Source organism: Macaca mulatta, chromosome 4 (assembly GCF_049350105.2).
Source record: "Macaca mulatta isolate MMU2019108-1 chromosome 4, T2T-MMU8v2.0, whole genome shotgun sequence".
Lineage (NCBI taxonomy): Eukaryota > Metazoa > Chordata > Mammalia > Primates > Cercopithecidae > Macaca > Macaca mulatta.
This window is the reverse complement of record NC_133409.1, coordinates 27970077-27985699: the sequence shown is the minus strand read 5'-3', so window position 1 is coordinate 27985699 and position 15623 is coordinate 27970077.

Here is a 15623-nt window from a genome sequence, read left to right as displayed (position 1 = left end):
GAATTGAAGTTAACTCAATGCAACTAATATTTACTGAGTTCCACGAGGTGTGGGTCATTTTTCTGGATTCTGTGTATAGGAAGTGGTCTTCAACACAAGCAAATTTTGTCATTTTCTTATCTTGACATTTCTTACCTTGTCATTTTCAATTTTAATGACTACGAGAACCCTCAAAATACAGGCACACTTTTTTTGCTGTTCTCACGGCGATGGTGCTGACAAAAAGAAAGAAGGAAAAGGGTTGTATGGTAGAGCTAGAGCATTTATTAAATTAATGCAAATTAATGTAGGAACTCGAATAAGACAATAAATTACACACACACACACAAACACACACATACACAGTCATTATTGTCAAGGAATTTATGTTTTAAATGGAGAAGGCAGAAAATAAACCACTTAGGTGAGTGTATGTATGTTAATACATGTGTGTGTTGTATATATACTCTCTACATAAGGTCCTTATAGGATTTTAAGTGATTATGACTTTCTAAGCATTCTGAATCCAATGTGAACTGTTAAATTTTTGGTTCTCATTTTTAGAAATTGGAAAAAAATCATTTTTGTCTAATATTTTAGAGGTTGAAGAAAATTTATGTTTCGTATCAACTGTATGAAGAGGTTAGAGTCATCACCAACATGGTGAGACAATTCTCCCTGGATCCATTGTGTTTCTACCTGTCTTATGAGCAAGGCACTAACTACCCTTTTGCCTAGACTATTTTTTCAAGGGTATTTGTACAGTAAATGGTCTTGAAAGATCTTGGAAGATAGAGATAGTACCTCCACCTGAAACAAAGCCTTGAAATCTGTGATATCCCTCTCCTGACCAAAAGGTAGGCAGGCTTATTTGAATTCCCTAAACTCAGAGCTTCTCTACTGTAATGCCACCCACTGTTTATGCCAGTATCACTTGATGCTCTTTCTTAGCTCTGTGGGAATTAGAGCTCAAGGGAACAGTGCAAGATATGCAGATACTCATACTGCCTGCTATGCCTGAGTGACAAAATCCTTTATCTCTAAGCCAGGAGTTTTGCATCTTCCATCTGCATCCATAAAACTATAGCCAGTTAACTTGTTAGCCTGTAAGTAGAGTTAAAATGCAGATCTTTCACCTTGATGAAAAACCAATCGCTTAACTTTGTTCTCTGAGATGGACATATTAGACTATATTTTTAATGAAATTTATAAAATAAAATTTATTTTTTTTGCCCAGCATATGATATGACCAATATTGAAAGATGACATATTTGTTATTTATTATTAAAATAGATTTATTTTAACATATCAACATATGACAGAAATAGTCTCTATCACCCATTAGGATTGTTGGATAGGGTCAGTATATATGAGATTTTTAAATCATATTTACAAATCATTAGTGATTATACTGTTATTCTCTCTCTACTTATACATTTGACTCAGTTCTGAAACCAAAATGAATACACAAAGCTATCTAAAATTAAACAAGGTGTTTATTCAGATGACATCAGAGCATTTGATTTTCATTCAATATTAATTTACCTTGCCAAATTAATGCAAAGTAATGTAGGAACTGGAATATGAGAATAAATTATCTTAATAAAAGGATTAATTAAAGCATTATTGGAAAAATAATTAAATCAAGGACTGCAGGTATTTTCAAGTAACTAGAAAGAAGAGTTTGGTTTACTGCTAAATTTAAAATGAATAGAGTAGTTTACGTTTTAAAACATTTTATTCTCTTTATTGTTAAATAAAATATATGCACAAAAAGGAGCACAAAATAAAGATATACAGCTCAATTCTATCTTACAAGGGAAACACACATGTAGGTGTCCAACCAGGTTAAGAAACCAAGCATTGTCAGTAGCCGGAAAGCCCCCTCCCATTCCCCTCCTAACTACTGACCTCTTTCCAACAAAGGAAGCCATATTGTCTTTATTTTAAAAGTAATCCTTGTTTGTTTGTTTTTAATTTTACCAACTAAATAACTATAATTTTGTTTTTCTGTTTCTGAACTTAAACGTAATCATTCATATGTAATGTTATGATTGACCTCTTTCATTCAATATTAAATTCGTGTGATTTGGCAATGTTGTTGTATGTAGTAGCTCCCTCATATTCAGTAATGGTGCATATAATTGCTTTATTTATTTATTTATTTATTTATTTATTTATTTATTTATTTATTTATTTTCTGAGACGGAGTCTCCCCTGTCACCCAGGCTGGAGCGCAATGGCATGATCTTGGCTCACTGCAACCTCTGCCTCCCAGATTCAAGTGATTCTCCTGCCTCAGCCTCCTGAGTAGCTGAGATTACAGGATTACAGACATGCACCACCACTCTGGGCTAATTTTTGTATTTTTAGTAGAGACAGGGTTTAACCATGTTGGTCAGGCTGCTTATGAACTCCTGACTTTGTGATCCGCCCACCTTGGCCTCCCAAAGTACTGGGATTACAGGCATGAACCACCGCACCCAGCCCTAGAATTGCATTTTTATACACCTACTATAATATGTGTGTCCCTTCTACTGTGGAGGGAAATTTGGGTTGCTTTCAATTTGGGTTAGTTTCAGATCTTATGAACCATGATGTATTAACATTCTGGTACATGTCTTTTGGTGCACATGGAGAGACCTAGGAATGAAAATGTTTGGGTCATATGTGATGTGCATCTCCAAATTTAGTAAATAATGCCAAACTCTTTTCCAAATGGTTGTTTCACCAACCCCCCAGCAATATATGAGTGTTCCTACTGTGACATGTTCTCAGAAATCTTATTATTGTCTATAATTTTAACTTTATCCATTCTGAACAAGGGTACTGCATTATGGTTTTGGTATGCTTTCCCATCATTACTAATGAGGATAAACTTCCACATTGTTTTGGGCCATTTGTACATTATTTGTGTGAAGTGTCATTTCAGAGATTTGGCTGATGTTTATAGTGGGGTGTTGATTGCTTTAATATTGAATTGTAGAGCTTCTTTATAGATTCTGAATATAAACACTTTGTCACTTGCACATGTCGTGAATATCTTCTCCATGTCCATGGCTTGTTTTTGTTTTTCACTCTTTTAGCCCTGTCTCTTAATCAACATAATTTTAAATTTTTAAGTAATTCAGTTTTTCTCCTATGAAGAGTGCTTTTTGAGTCCTGCTTAGAATATCCCATAATTACTCAGATATTTATTCTCCAGTATACCATCTAGAAATTTTGTTGTTGTTGCCCTTCACATTTAGACGTGCAATTCACCGGATTGTGTTTTGCACATAAGGTGAAAAAGAGGTCAAGTAATTTGTTTTCCATGTCAGTAACCTGTTTACTCAGTACCGTTTATGGAGACTCTTTGTTGAAAAGATCACCTTTTTTTTTTCCCTACTAGACAGGGTAACTGTTGTCACACAAAAATAATTTTTCACATGTGAGTAGACTGTGATTTAACGTAAATTTTAAACTCCACATTTTTTTATACAACCAATATTCCTCAGTGGTTCCCAAAGTGTGGGTCCCAGACCAGCAGCATCAGAATTACCTGAGAATTTGTTAGAAATGTAACTCCCATGCCTGACATACTGAATCAGAAATCCTCCCTAAAATTCAGGGGCTCACAAAGTTTTCTGCTCAGTCCTTTGAGTGATTCTAATTTACACTGAAATTTGAGAATTAATGCTTTAGATTTAACCCCATATGTATCCTTTTTACTCTTCTTTATTCCTTCCTGTATCTGAGTTTCCATATAGTAGTGATTTTTTTTTCATTTGAACACATTATAATGTTTCCTTTAGTACAGATCTGAGGGTTATAAATTATTTTATTTGTCTGAAAGTTATTTTATTTTACTTTTACTCTAAAAACATATTTGTAAGCTATAGGATTCTAAATTAGCAGCTATTTCCTTTGAATACTTTAAATATTTCGCTTCTTTTTTTCTGGCTTGTATTATCTCTGTAGTAAAGTTAACTGTCAATTTTTTCATTATTCCTTTGAAAGTAATATCTGTCTCTAACTGATTTTATTTTCTCTTCTCATCTTTAATTTTCAGCATATTTCTGATGAGCTTTTCTTTATGTTTGTTGAGCACATAAATGCCTTCTTTTGAGAAGTGTCTGTTCATACCCTGTGCCCACTTTCTGATGGGGTTGTTTTTTTCTTATAAATTTGTTTACATTCCTCATAGATTCTGGATATTAACCCTTTGTCAGATGGACAGATTGCAAAAACTTTCTCTCATTCTGTAGGTTGCCTATTCACTCTGATGATAGTTTCTTTTGCTATGCAGAAGCTCTTTAGTTTAATTAGATCTCACTTGTCAATTTTGACTTTGCTGCCATTGCCTTTGGTGTTTTTGTCATGAAGTTTTTGCCCATGCCTATGTCCTCAAGGATATTGCCTAGGTTTTCTTCTAGGGTTTGTATGGTTTTAGGTCTTACACTTAAGTCTTTAATCTATCTTGAGTTAATTTTTGTATAAGGTGTAAGAAAGGGGGTCCAGTTCCCATTTACTGCATATGGCTACCCAGTTTTCCCAACACCATTTATTAAACAGGGAATTATTTCCCCATTGCTTGTTTTGTTAGGTTTGTCAAAGATCACATGGTTGTAGATGTGTGGTGTTATTTCTGAGGCGTCTGTTCTGTTCCATTAATCTATATATCTGTTTTGGTACCAGTATCATGCTGTTTTGGTTACTGTAGCCTTGAAGTATAGTTTGAAGTCAGGTAGCATGATGCCTCCAGCTTTGTTCTTTTTGCTTAGGATTGTCTTGGCTATATGGGTTCTTTTTTGGTTCCACATGAAATTTAAAGTAGTTTTTTTAATTCTGTGAAGAAAGTCAATGATAGCTTAATGGGGATAGCATTGAATCTATAAATTACTTTCAGAAGTGTGGCCATTTTCACAATATTGATTATTCCTATCCATGAGCATAAAATGTTGTTCATTTGTTTGTGCCCTCTCTTGTTTCCTTGAAATGTAGTTTGTAGTTCTCCTTGAAGGGGTCTTTCACATCCCTCGTAAGTTGTATTTCTAGTTATTTTATTCTCTTTGTAGCAATTGTGAATGGGAATTCACTCATGATTTGACTCTCTATTTTGGTGTATAGGAATGCTTGTGATTTTTGCACATTGATTTTGTATCCTGAGACTTTGCTGAAGTTGCTTATCAGCTTAAGGAGATTTTAGACTGAGACGCTGGGGTTTTCTAAATATATAATTATGTCATCTGCAAACAGAGACAATTTGACTTCCTCTAGTCCTATTTGAGTGTCCTTTACTTCTTTCTCTTGCCTGATTGCCCTGGCCAGAACTTCCAATAGTATGCTGAATAGGAGCAGTAAGAGACAGCATCCTTGTCTTGTGCCAGTTTTCAAAGGGAATGCTTCCAGCTTTTGCCCATTCAGTATGATATTGGCTGTGAGTTTGTCAAAAATAGCTCTTATTATTTTGAGATATGTTCTATCAATACCTAGTTTATTGAGAGTTTTTAGCATGAAGGGGTGTTGAACTTTATCGAAGGCCTTTCCAGCATCTATTGAGATAATCATGTGGTTTTTGTCCTTGGTTCTGTTTATGTGATGGATTACATTTATTGATTTGCGTATGTTGAACCAGCCTTGCATGCCAGAGATGAAGCCGACTTGATCGTGGTGAATAAGCTTTTTGATGTGCTGCTGGATTCGGTTTGTCAGTATTTTAATGAGGATTTTTTTCATTGAAGTTCATCAGGGATATTTTCCTGAAGTTTTCTTTTTTTTGTTGTGTCTCTGCCAGGCTTTGGTATCAGGATGATGCTGGCCTCATAAAATGAGATAGGGAGGAGCCCCTCTTTTTCTATTGTTTGGAATAGTTTCAGAAGGAATGGTACCAGCTCCTCTTTGTACCTCTGGTAGAATTCGGTCATGAACTCGTCTGGTCCTGTGCTTTTCTTGTTTGGTAGGATATTAATTACTCCCTCCATTTCAGAACCTGTTATTGTTCTATTCAGGGGTTCAATTTCTTCCTGGTTTAGTCTTGGGAGGGTGTATGTGTCCAGGAATTTATCCATTTCTTCTAGATTTTCTAGTTTATTTGAGTAGAGGTGTTTATAGTGTTCTCTGATGGTAGTTTGTATTTCTGTGGGATTAGTGGTGATCTCGTCTTTATTATTGTTTATTATGTCTATTTGGTTCTTCTCTCTTTTCTTCTTTATTAATGTGGCTAGCCGTCTATATATTTTGTTAGTCTTTTCAAAAAACCAGCTCCTGGATTCATTGATTTTTTGAAGGGTTTTTATGTCTCTATCTCCTTCAGTTCTGCTCCGATCTTAGTTATTTCTTGTCTTCTGCTAGCTTTTCAGTTTGTGTGCTTTTGCTTCTGTAGTTCCTTTTATTGTGATGTTAGGATGTTGATTTTAGATCTTTCCCGTTTCTCCTGTGGGCATTTAGTGCTATAAATTTCCCTGTATACTCTGCTTTAGCTGTGTCTCAGAGATTCTGGTACATTGGTTCTTTGTTCTCATTGGTTTCAAAGAACTTATTTATTTCTGCCTTAATTTTGTTATTTACCCAGTAGTCATTCAGGAGCAGGTTTTTCAGTTTCCATGTAGTTATGTGGTTTTGAGTGAGTTTCTTAATCCTGAGTACTAATTTGATTGCACTGTGGTCTGAGAGACTGTTTGTTATGATTTCTGTTCTTTTGCATTTGCTGAGGAGTGTTTCACTTCCAATTATGTGGTCAATTTTAGAGTAAGTGTGATGTGGTGCTTAGAAGAATGTATGTTCTGTTGATTTGGGGTGGTGAGTTCTGTAGATGTCTATTAGGTTCTCTTGGTCCAGAGCTGAGTTCAAGTCCTGAATATCCTTGTTAATTTTCTGTCTCATTGATCTGTCTCGTATTGACAGTGGGGTGTTAATGTTTCCCAATATAATTGCATGGGAGTCTATGTCTTTGTAGGTCTCTAAGAACTTGCTTTATGAATGTGGGTGTTCCTGTATTGAGTGCATATATATTTAGGATAGTTAGCTCTTCTTGTCGCATTGATCCCATTCCCATTATGTAATGCCCTTATTTGTCTTTTTTGATCTTTGTTGGTTTAAAGTCTGTTTTATCAGAGATTATGATTGCAACCCCCGTTTTTTCTTTTCTTTCCATCTGCTTGGTAAATATTCCTCCATCCCTTTATTTTGAGCCTATGTGTGTCTTTGCATGTGAGATGGGTCTCATGAATACAGCACACCAATCGGACTTGACTCTTTATCCAATATTCCAGTCTGTGTCTTTTCATTGGGGCATGTAGTCCATTTATATTTAAGGTTAATATTGTTATGTGTGAATTTGATCCTGTCATTATGAAGCTAGCTGGTTATTTTGCCCATTAGTTGATGTAGTTTCTTCATAGTGTCGATGATGTTTTACAATATGGTGTGTTTTTGCAGTGACTGGTACCGGTTTTTCCTTTCTATATTTAGTGCTTCCTTCAGAAGCTCTTCTAAGGCAGGCCTGGTGGTGACAAAACCTCTCAGCATTTGCTTGTCTGTAAGAGATTTTATTTCTCCTTTGCTTATTAAGCTTAGTTTGGCTGGATATGAAATTCTGGTTTGAAAATTCTTTTCTTTAAGAATGTTGAATATTAGCCCCCACTCTCTTCTGACTTGTAGGATTTCTGCAGAGAAATCTGCTGTTAGTCTGATGGGCTTCCCTTTGTGGGTAAACCAACCTTTCTCTCTGGCTGCCCTTAACATTTTTTTCTCTATTTCAACTTTGGTGAATCTGATGATTATGTGTCTTGGGGTTGCTCTTCTCAAGGAGTATCTTTGTGGTATTCTCTATATTTCCTGAATTTGAATATTGGCCTGTCTTGCTAGGTTGCGAAAGTTCTCCTGGATAATATCCTGAAGAGTGTTTTCCAACTTGGTTCCATTCTCCCTGTCACTTTCAAGTACACCAGTCAAATTTAGGTTTGGTCTCTTCACATAGTCCCATATTTCTTGGAGGCTTTGTTCATTCCTCTTCATTCGTTTTTCTGTAATCTTGTCTTCATGCTTTATTTAATTAAATTGGTCTTCAATCTCTGACAACCTTTCTCCTGCTTGATCGATTTGGCTGTTAATACTTGTGCATGCTTCACAAAGTTCTCATGCTATGTTTTTCAGTTCCATCAGGTCATTTATGTTCTTCTCTAAACTGATTATTCTAGTTAGCAATTTCTCTAACTTTTTTTTTTTGAGGTTCTTGGCTTACTTATATTGGGTTAGAAAATGCTCCTTTAGCTTGCAGGAGTGTGTTATTACCCACTTTCTGAAGCCTACTTTTGTCCATTCATCAAACTCATTCTCTGTCTAGTTTTGTTCTTACTGGCAAGGAGTAGTGATCCTTTGGAGCAGAACAGGCATTCTAGTATTTAGAATTTTCAGCCTTTTTGCGCTGGTTTTTCCTCATCTCTGTCGATTTATCTACCTTTCATCTTTGATGCTGGTAACCTTCGGATAGGGTTTTTGTGTGGACATCCTTTTTGTTAATGTTGATGCTATTTCTTTCTGTCTGTTAGTTTTCCTTCTAGCAGTCAGGCCCCTCTGCTGCAGGTCTGCTGGAGTTTGCTGGAGGTCCACTCCAGAACCTGTTTGCCTCAGTATCACCAGTGGAGGCTACAGAACAGCAAAGATTGGTGCCTGCTCCTTCCTCTGGAAGCTTCGTCCCAGAGGGGCATCTGCCAGATGCCAGCTGGAGTTCTCCTGTATGAGGTATCTGTCGACCTCTGCTGGAAGGTGTCTCTCAGTCAGAAGACACAGGAATTAGGGACCCACTTGAGGAGGCAGTCTGTCCCTTAGCAGAGCTTGAGTGCTGTACTGGGAGATCTGCTGCTGTCTTCAGAGCTAGGAGGCAGGAACATTTAAGTCTGCTGAAGCTGCACCCAGAGCTGCCCCTTCCTCCAGGTGCTCTGTCCAAGGGAGATGTGAGTTTTATCTATGTGCCTCTGACTGGGGCTGCTGCCTTTCTTTCGGAGATGCCCTGCCCAGACAGGAGGAATCTAAAGAGGCAGTCTGGGTACAGCAGCTTTGCTGAGTTGCGGTGGGCTCCATCCAGTTTGGACTTCCCGGGGGGCTTTGTTTACACTCTGAGGGGAAAACTGCCTATTAAGCCCCAGTAACGGTGGATGCCCCTCCCCGTACCAAGCTCAGGTGTCCCAGGTCAACTTCAGACTGCTGTCCTGGCAGCAAGAATTTCAACCCAGTGGATCTTTGCTTGCTGAGCTTTGTGGGGGTGGGATTCACTGAGCTAGACCACTTGGCTCCCTGGCTTCAGCCCCCCTTTCCAGTGGCGTAAACAGTTCTATCTCATTGGCATTCCAGGTGCCACTGGTATATTAACAAACAAAACAAAACAAACAAACAAAAATCTCCTGCAGCTAGCTCAGTTACTGCCCAAAGGGCCTCTCAGTTTTATGCTTGCAACTCAAGGCCCTGGTGGTATAGGAATCTGAGGGAATCTTCTGGTCTGCAGGTTGTGAAGACCATGGAAAAAGTGTAGTATCTGAGCCAGAATGCACTGTTCCTCATGGCACAGTCCCTCATGGCTTCCCTTGGCTAGGGGAGGGAGTTCCCCAACCCCCTGTGCTTCCCGGGTGAGGCAACACCCCACTCTGCTTTGGCTCACCCTCTGTGGGCTGCACCCACTGTCTAACCAGTCCCAGTGAGATAAAACAGGTACTTCAGTTGAAAATGCAGAAATTACCCACCTTATAGGTTGATCTTGCTAGGAGCTGCAGACCACAGCTCTTCCTATTCGGCCATCTTTCCAGCCACCTATTGCTTTACTCTTTTATCACTCTGTTTTTCTTATATTACTTTTTATACATTTTAAAAATTCTTCATGGCATTTATAAGGCTTCTTGATTCTATCTTGATGACTCTTATCTATTTTGGAGTGATCTAAGTCTTGACATCTTCAAATATCACTTCTGCTTCATTTTATTTCTCCTCCGCTTCTGGAATTCCAGTTATACACATATTGTATCTCCTCACTATTTTCTCTATATCTCTTACTGTATCATGTGCATTATTCATCATTTTTTTCTCTCCATCTTTTATTTTGGATATTTTCTGTCTAATGTGTTTTTCAGTTTATTAAGTCACTCTTCAGCTCTTTCTAATTTGCTGCTCTCTGTTTTCACTGTCTCTTCATTGAATTCTTTTTTTTTTTCTTTTTCTTTTTTTTTTTTTTTTTTGAGATGGAGTCTTGCTCTGTCACCCAGGCTGGAGTACAGTGATGCAATCTAGGCTCACTGCAACCTCCACCTCCTGGATTCAAGCGGTTCTCCTGCCTCAGCCTCCTGAGTAGTTGGGATTACAGCCACCTGCCACCATGTCCTGCTAATTTTTTGTATTTTTTAGTAGAGACAGAGTTTCACTATCTTGGTCAGGGTTTCACTATCTTGAACTCCTGACCTCGTGATCCACCCACCTTGGCCTCCCAAAGTTCTGGGATTACAGGCATGAGCCACCATGCCCGGCCTCATTGATTCTTACTTTTAATTATTGTATTTTCTGATTTTAGGATTTCTACTTGATACATGCACAGAAATATACACACACAAAATATTTTTCTATATCCTTGTACATAATAATCAGTGATTTTAAAGTCTTTAATAACTCTAATATTTGGGTCCCTGGTAGATATGTTCTATTATTTATTATTTTATCTATTGATTATGTTTATTTTTAGTTGTATTGCATTATCTTTTTCAGTGTATGACTCTATCTTTTTATTATATACTTGTCCTTACACTTGCAAAATAAATTGAGGCCTAGGATGATGTTATCTGTCTCCAAAGAGTTTTTACATTGGCTTCTATCAGTCACCTAAAAACACTGGCACTCATGGACAGTTGGGCACTAGAACTGCAGATCAACTCAGTCCCATTTCAGGGAATAAAATTGTTTGGAAATGAGCTGCACACTCTATGAGGATAAGTATACTTCTTGCAGTGAACTGAATGTTTATGTTCCCTCCAAAATTCATAAGGAGAATCCTAATTCATAATGTTATGGTGTTTGGAGGTGGGGCATTTGTGAGGTGATTAGATCATGAGGGCAGAATTCTCATGAATGGGGGGATTAGTGCTATTATTTCAAACCCCATAGAGTTTGTTCACCGATTCAATCATGTGAGATTACATCAAGAAGATGGCTATCAGTGAAACAGGAAGCAGCCCTCATCAGACATATCTGTTGGTGGCTTGATCTTGGACCTCTCAGTCTCCAGAGCTGTGAGAAATAAATTTCTGCTGTTTATAAGCCATTCAGTTTATAGTATTTTTTGTTATAGCAGGCAAAACAGACTATGATGCTTCTAATACACTTCCCCTTTATAAGCTATGGACTCTAACCAATCCCCCAGAACTTCAAAGATGTCAAAAGTAGTGGTCAGCCTCTCAAACGCTAAGCTGTTCTCTCTTCAATCATCAAGTGTCTCCAGTGAAAAAAGTAGCCCCAAGTACTGGATTTATATCATCTAAACTTCCTCTGATTCTACCATAGTAACTCTCTGATATCTCTAAGCAGAACTTGCTTATATTTATTGTCACTTCTAGACATCCTCAGCCAGAGAATTGATCTCCCAAAATACCTAAACTGATTCTTTTTCCTTACGAGACTGAAGAATAACTTAAGCCAGTTTCCAAATGTTCTTATTACTAGTAGACGATTTTTTAATGTCAGGGATTATAATTTTATATCTCTATCCATATTTATGTATATAATTAGAAGATATTTAGAAACTATTCCACCAGAAGAAACTATGTCTGCATTATTAAATCACTACTGGGAGCTCACATGTTCATAACAACAACAAAGAATTTTACTTAAGCACTAAAACATATTTCTAAATTTTCCCTTTAGTATTTATTTTTTCAGTGCTTATTTATTTCATCATCTGCAAGTATGACCCACAGACAAGTGATAGCTGATACCAAAAGTATGGGAAGAGATTTGTAGATTTAAAATTTAATTAAATTAAACTTTAAAATTAGGAATTATTATTTAACTTTTTATTTTGAGAAAATTATACATTCACTGCAGTTTTAGGAAATAATACAGAGTGATCCCATGGACCCTTAGCCCAGTTTCTCCCAATGGTAACATCTTAAAAAATGATATGGTTCAGATCTGTGTCCCCACCACATCTCATGTTGAATTATAATTCCCACTCTTGGAGGTGGGGCCTGATGGGAGGTGATTGGATCATGGGACCACGTTTCTCATGAACAGTTTAGCTCCATCCCTCTTGGTAATGTCCTCACGATAGTAAGTTCTCATGAGGTCTGGTTGTTTAAATGTGAGTAGCACCTTCCCTCAACTCTTGCTCCTGTTCCTGCCATGTAAGACACCTACTCCCTCTTTGTCTTCTACCATGATTGTAAGTTTCTTAAGGACTCTCCAGAAGCAGAACCCACTATGTTTTCTAGGCAGCCTGCAGAACCATGAGCCAATTAAACCTCTTTTCTTTATAAATTACGCAGTTCCAAGTGTTTCTTAACAGCAATGTAAGAATGGACTAATACATAAAACTATGCTACAGTGTTACAATCAGGATATTGATACAAAAAAGACTCTGACTAAAATGGTCAACACAGGGATCTATCATGTTGTCCTTGTAAAGCCAACTTACTTCCTCTAAGTTCTATTTAGCCCTCAGACCCCAAAAGACCAGTTCCCCTGATATATCTAAAGGGACCAAACACTTTAGAATCTTCTTTCTGCTCTATGTCTATATTTAATGTATAATTTAGAAACTAATTCACCAAAAGAAACTATGTCTGCATTTTTAAATCACTACCCAAAGCTCACATGTTCATAACGACAACAAAGCATTTTACTTAAGCGTTAAAACATATTTCTAAGTTTTCCCTTTAGTATTTATTTTTTCAGTGCTTATTTATTTCATCATCTGCAAGTATCACCCACAGACAAGTGACAGCTGATACCAAAATTATCTGTAGGTAGTACTACAGATAAGTTAAATTAAAAATGAGGGTATTACCTTTAAAAGCATTGCATAGAATAGATGTTGCAGATGTAGTTGGCAAATTCTCAGAACAGACTCTTTTCTGTATCAATATCAATATCCTCATTGAGTACTATATTAAGAAATACCTGAAACTGGGTAATTTATAAAGCAAAGAGGTTTACTTGGCTATGGTTCTGCAGGCTGTACATGGAGCATAGTGTCTTCTGTTTCTGGGGAGACCTGCTGTATTACAGGGTTCATAACTAGGAGTCTCCTAAACACAGGGGAACATTAAGAACAATGAAATAATAATTTGGCAATCATCATTGTCATGAGAATAATTCACAATCACCGTTGTCATTGTTGTATTTAATAGGCAAAGTGCTTACCTCCAGATGTTTACGTCAGTTTCTTCTTTCTTTTTTTTTCAGATCTAGGTAGAACTACATATAAGTTAATTAAAATGAGGGTATTGCCTTTAAAAGCACTGCATAGAATTGATGTTGCAAATATAGTTGGCAAATTCTCATTTCATCTTAGTGTTGTGTTATCAATAATATCACACCTTCACAGAAGCCAGTAACAGCGAATTGATCCGGCTAGTCCCTTTGTGATAGAAATGCTTTCCAGATATCCCGTTAGATGCAGTGGAGATTGTTAGTGCTCTCCTTTCTTTCTGAGCAGTAATAAGGAGGTGATTATATTAAATCTTATTAGTCTGAAGAGTTTTATCTAAAATTATAACACATAATATATACAAATATTTTTAACAGTTTTCATTTCATGGATCATATTAAATCAAGTTTTTGGCTATTTTATTTTATTTTGCAATGTTACACTCTACTTTTAATAAGGGCCTTCACAAAAGGATATAATTTGCTCAAGTCACTTAATTCCATGGGTCAATAGTTCCAACATAATTATACAGGTAGAACTAGATTGAAATAATCATCAAGGGCCACCTCAAAGAAAAACACTCCCTAATAGTTTTGAGAGGGGTATGTGTGCATGACTGTGCATGCACGTGTGCAGGCAAAGACTAACGAAGATCTGGATGGATATATAAGAGTCTCAACTGTTTTTAACATAATCAGCAACCATGTGCTCAATCCTTGGGCAGCAGCTTGATACGAGTGATGCAAACCCCCATAAAGCGTCTATTTAGGGTGAAGATACCTCAATAGATAAACATATCGAAAACTGCTATTTTGCTGACTCTCTCAGAGTGATCATTTCTTAAATGAATGCAGTTATACCTAGGACTGTCAATGGCAGCAAACATGGCTGTGACTAAATGTCACCCTGTTGGTGATGTGTCATCAGTAGATAAGAACAAAGTCAATTCTGCCTCGTTGCTCTTGTTTTGAGACATGTAATTTCGGTTGTAACATATTTTTCTACCAACTGTTCAAATTTGAACCCCTTTCATTTTCTCAGGAGTAATTTTATTCTCAAAAATATTGACAATCTTGTAATTGCATCCTATCTGTTAAAAATCATCCAATAGGACCTGGGTTTGTTTTAGTGGAACATGATTAGCTAAACTTTATAAGTGTTAGAAGTAAGTTTTTTAACACAAGCACAAGCGAGTTTGTTTCCAGGGTTCCAGAAAACTGGAAATCATATGTCTGTCTGTCCTGCCTCATAGCCCTCACCTCTAGCATGCGTTAAACACTCAAAAAGGCCACCAGTAGGGAAAAAAGTAGAAGAAAAGTGAAACTCATGAAGGTTAAAAAAAAAAAAAAAAAAAAAAGCCCTGATATGTTCCAGATATGGGCCATGTTTTCCTTGTGGAAATACTTCATATGATATGCAAATAAAATATTTCTAATTATTTAAAGTAATTCTTTTTGACATTTGACTCAATGTGTGATCAATTGCTGTGATTTCTTTTGCACTTCAGTTGAATAGTCCTCTGAAACTGTTTCTCTTAGATTTCCATTCATTCACCTTTTCTCTGGCAATAGTTACGGATACTCATGTGCCTTTCCAAACTGTTTATCTTCTGGCTTACTAGGCAACGAGTGTTGCTTATACAGTACAAGAAGACCTTGAGCCTGTCCAGTTGGATATTCACTGATGGATTGTTAAGAAAACATCCTAGTCATATTTTTTAAAAACCACGTTTTGTAGGAGGAGGGGAGATTTATTTATATCTTATTTTATAATTTCAACTTTTATTTTAGATTCAAGGAGTACATGTGGAGTTTTGTTACATGAGTGTATTGTGTGATGCTTAGGTCTGGGATATGAATGATCCAGTCACCCAGTTTGTGAACATAGTACCCAATAGTTTGTTTTTCAACCCTTTCTTCACTTCTTTCCTTCCCATCTAGTGGTTCCCAGTGTCTATTGTTTCCATCTTTATGTCCATGACTACTCAATATTTAGCTCCTACTTATAAGTGAGAACCCGGCAGTATTTGATTTCCTGCTCCTGAATTAATTTGCTTAGCATAATGGTTTTCAGCTGTATCCAGGCTGCTGCAAAGGACATGATTTTGTCTTTTTTCATGACTGTGTAGTCTTCCATGGTGTGTATGTACCACATTTTTGTTATCCAGTTCACTGTTGACGGGCACCTAGGTTGATTCCATGCCTTTGCTATTTTGAATAGTGCTGTGATGAACATGCATGTGTCTTTTTGATAGAACCAT